Consider the following 4,870-nt stretch of genomic DNA (forward strand, 5'->3'; position numbering starts at 1 on the left):
AAATTGTGTAGCATAGCAAATTGACTGAAAATGTTTCTTGTAACACAAAGAATGGTATTGGTCTTTTCCATGCAAAAATAAAATAGTCCTCTTCTCTCCTCTTTCTTTCTTTCTTTCTTTTCTTTTCTTTTCTTTCTTTCTTTCTTTCTTTCTTTCTTTCTTTCTTTCTTTCTTTCTTTCTTTCTTTCTTTCTTTCTTTCTTTCTTTCTTTCTTTCTTTCTTTCTTTCTTTCTTTCTTTCTTTCTTTCTTTCTTTCTTTCTTTCTTTCTTTCTTTCTTTCTTTCTTTCTTTCTTCCTTCCTTCCTTCCTTCCTTCCTTCCTTCCTTCCTTCCTTCCTTCCTCCCTCCCTCCCTCCCTCCCTCCCTCCCTTCCCTTCCCTTCCCTTCCCTTCCCTTCCCTTCCCTTCCCTTCCCTTCCCTTCCCTTCCCTTCCCTTCCCTTCCCTTCCCTTCCCTTCCCTTCCCTCCCCTCCCCTCCCCTCCCCTCCCCTCCCCTCCCCTCCCCTCCCCTCCCCTCCCCTCCCCTCCCCTTCCCTTCCCTTCCCTTCCCTTCCCTTCCCTTCCCTTCCCTTCCCTTCCCTTCCCTTCCCTCATGAAATCATGTGAAGCTTTTGTGACTTGTTCCTTACACAAAAAATTCTATTAATACAGCATTGGGGTAAATTACTCCAAAGCTATTCTTGTAGAAATATTTGATAACTATGGATATCCCAATCTGTCACCTAGTTACAAAAACAAAAATGTTAACATATTTATGGTGTGGAAGAAAGCACAGACACAAGAGGGTCAGGGAATTCTACAGGCCATTGAACTTTCAGAAAGTCAAAACCAACAGAATTACATTTGCCTGACTAGTACCTTAGAGAATAAACAGTCATGCCTGACTTTTCAAACAGTAGTGAATTGCTAGCTACAACCAAAACCCCCATATTTTAGTTGGTTTAGGGTAATCCCTAAAACCTGGAGAGGAAGCTGAAAAGAGAAGACAGGATGGCCCTGAGGCCTTTAGAAACTGCTGAAAACCTCACTATTTCTACAGTGGCCTACAGCATGTAAAAAAAGCATGAGAATCTCTGAATTCTGACACTTTAGTAAAGCAGTAAAAAAAAATAGATGATTTTCTGATAATGCCAGCTTTGTCTGAGGGAGACTAGCAGGGTGGATATCAATCTTTGTGCGCTAGAGGGAGAGAAATAGCCAGCTGGGCTAGAATATTAGCCAAAACACTTATGAACTGTGTGATTGTCAAGTACAACTAAAATGTCACTAGGAAGGTTAAGAGTATGTTTTCTCACTGGGGAATTCCAGAGGAACTATTACTGGAAAAGAAAAAAAAAAAAAAAAAGGCCAGGGTTTATAGGGCAAGGTTTCAAAGCTTTTTTGGCAAGATATAATTTCTAGTGCATTATCACCAGCCCTCAATGTCCTGAAGCAAAGGCAGAGACTGGAAGAAATGTGCAGACAAGATGATCCTTCCTTGGCACAGTTATGTACAGATCAGCTCCTGTTATGTCAGCTAAATAAAACAGACTTCACAGAGAAGCACTTGCCATCCCAGTGACTGACACTGGAAGAAACTCTATATATTGCCCTACCTCCTTACAGAAGATAGAGGCTGTACAGACCATGTTGACAATGCCCAGCTGTTTCTGAAACATTTAGATGAGAATTTATGTGAGGAGCAATACCAGTATGTTTCAGCAAAATCATGTGAGTACTTTTCTACAAAAAATGCTGAAGTCTGTCATTATCAGGGGTACCTGAAACTGTGTATTTAAGAGAAACAGCAACATTGCCTGTATTTCTTGCAAAGAGGTATCTGAGGTTTAAAAAATCACATGATTTCACACCAAAGCAACCTCTGATAGAGTAAAAATAGATTTAATACATATTTGCTTCAGTGAAATGTGTTTAATTTGAACAGCATGAACTGGTATGGGATTTATGCCTCTGTTCAAAGTAGCCTGAAGAAGCAGCTCCTGTGATAAGCTCATGACATTCATTTGACTAAGTCTGAAAACTAGAGATGGACCATTTAGGCATTGTCATTGAATACTTAACCATTTATACTGGAAATAATAAAAATGTTTCTCAGTTCTGTCCAAACTCCTCTAGACTTAGATTTCCTCTATCCCAGAGTAAATGCCTTCAACTTCATTCTCAACCTCTAGAAGGCACTGGCTCCTGGGAGGAGAAAATTTGTGCCTGTGTGTTAGCTCACCACACTGAGATTTAAGGCATCTGAGGTTAAATTTAATGGCCCTTCCAGTGTAATCAGATAGCTCCTACGTGTCTGTCAAAATGCCATTTGTCACAGCTCCATGGTGGCACTTAGCTGGTGTGTTGCCATTGTTGAGTTCTAGTGCCTCACCCCAAGAGCTGAGTCCTGCTCTCCAGTTATATTTGAGCAGAGAGAGGGGCCATATGCAGATATTGGCCTCTTCATCAAATTAAAACAACATCTGACAAGTGACAGATCAGTAAGGACAGATGCTTTATTTATTCATATGAACCCCTCAGCAATTTAGCTGGTTCCCTAAATGTCTTGTTAAAGAAAAGTGAGTTGTCTTCACTTGTCTTATATTTCTACCCACAAAGCACTGAGGATCTGTCTAAATTTATCATTCCCAGAGCTACTAAAGGTGCCTTTACCTACTTTATTTTCCTTTTCTTTTGAGCAGCAATTGCACCCAGTGGAAGGCTGCCTCTCTGTTAGTGACCAGTTTAAAGAGTCAGATACTCAAGAAGATGAAATGGTTCTGTAATTTTGCTTACGTGAAGTAGGTCGATTTTTTAAAAAATCACTCCCCAGAGGAACTGCAATCCCTTATATTTCTAATTGAGAAAAGGGAACATCCCTGAAAACTGCAACTTACCTAAAACCAAAATTAAAAAAATAATGACAGTTTAATACGAAAAGAGAGACAAGGCACTGGGAAATAATATGTAATTGCAAGTGAACAAAAATTTAACTGACCATAATAAAATTATTATACTATGCTTTATTCTTAATGAACCAAGCAGTAAATATTTTATTGTAAAACTAAGACTAATAGGTCACTAAATAAAGGAAAGTTTTTTCGCAAAATTGATGTTGTATGACAAGCCCCTCAGTCAGTTTTCATAGGAAGGAAAGGAATAAATATTCAACTTTGACCTAGAAGTACAGACCAGAAAAGCTGTATTTGGCTGCATGTGATTCTAATCAAGCAAAAATATCCCCATCAAAATGAAGTCCAGACACTTGCCCCCACAGCAAGTTCACCTTTGATTAAAAGTTGAGCAGTGTCAATGCTCAGTTTTTGTACATCTCCAAAAATAGCTGAGGAATCAGATGCAGAACCAAAATGCAGACCTGGTGGTACAACAGGCAGAGGATGGGCCAGCTCCCTTTTCAAGGCTCTTTGTGTTTTACAGTGCTGACAACACTGGAGCTTGTTTTCATTGGGTTACTATCCAGATATGACTCAGAAGACATATGGAGAATGTGTACTACCAAGATTCAATTTTTAAAGTCACTTTTCTGTTCAAAACCACACTGGAAAAAAAAAAAAAGAAAAAAAAAAAAAGAAAAAAACCCCAAACTAAAACAACAAAAAAAAAATTCCCACAACAAAGATGTGCTAAACTGACAAAAACTGTCACTAATAGCTGCCTAAATCAATAGGTGATCATCTCTTGCCCTCTAACTTCAGTGGAGATGGGAAAGAGGAAAGGTGCTTGATGTATAACTATGAAAAATGTTCATTTGAGGAAAAGTTTTGGATTAGCAAACCAGAACACTGAATACTATCTAGATTACAAAATAAAAAACTTGGTTTATGGCAGATGAACATGAACCAATTATATTAGTCACTATTCAAAAGGAGGAAAAAAAGAAATAAGATTTCAGTTTGCTATTGAAATTATTACATCACAGTCTGCCTGCAAAATAAGAAGTGCCAATAAACAGGAGAATAGGCACTTGTGAAGTCCAGTTTGGAGCTATATGCATGGCATGGCCATTTGCTGGGGAATCTGTAATCCATACTAGAAAGCAACAGTAGATGGCCTACTTTTCACAAAAAGTGAGAGCTAGGGAAAACCACATTGTGCCATAGGGAGGGGAAACACAGGCAGAGCCTTCATTATTAATTGGCATACACAGAAAGAGCAAGCAGAAACAAGACAAGTAAAAGAAAGAAGGGAATTCTCCCCGGAAACATATGGGAAGCACAAAACAGAAGTAATAAAACATTAAAGAATAGAGATACAAACACCATCATGTCCAGAAAGTGCAGTCATTAGTAATGACTGCAATGAAAGCACTGGAAGGGTGAATGTGAAAGTTAATGGCTTCTTTTACACGTGTGAGAGAGTGCACAGAAAAAGAACGGGGTATCTAAATGTATGAAAGAGTCTTCCAAGTATCATTTTCTATATAACTCACCAGGCTTCACTAAAGGGAGAAGTAAAGGAAAGCACAGAAAATTCCACTTTGACACCTGTCTTTCAAAGCTGATTTCATTTTCACAATTTATCTTTGTAGTTACTGCACAGCAGAGGACCCAAAGCCAAGACTGCCAGCATGTCACTCTGGCCACAGACCTGGTGCTCTACTCACTTTCTTTATGGCTCCACTAAACCATCTCCATTTTATAATTAGCCACCAAGGATCATTTTCCAGCTAATTTTGCCAGGTAAAACCTATAAAGGCTCAAATCCCTAATGAAAATTAAGCACCCAGTACTGCTGAGATGCTCTCTCTTCAAGAAGCTGAGCACAAGCTTTTTCAATATTTTTGACTATCCTTTTCCTATCTGGTTAAGCTCTCAAACCACAAGTTGGCTGATGTTGTCAATTGATATTTACATCGGGAAATATTTTTGCAGG

The sequence above is a fragment of the Agelaius phoeniceus genome, chromosome 3 (genome assembly GCF_051311805.1).
Source record: "Agelaius phoeniceus isolate bAgePho1 chromosome 3, bAgePho1.hap1, whole genome shotgun sequence".
NCBI lineage: Eukaryota > Metazoa > Chordata > Aves > Passeriformes > Icteridae > Agelaius > Agelaius phoeniceus.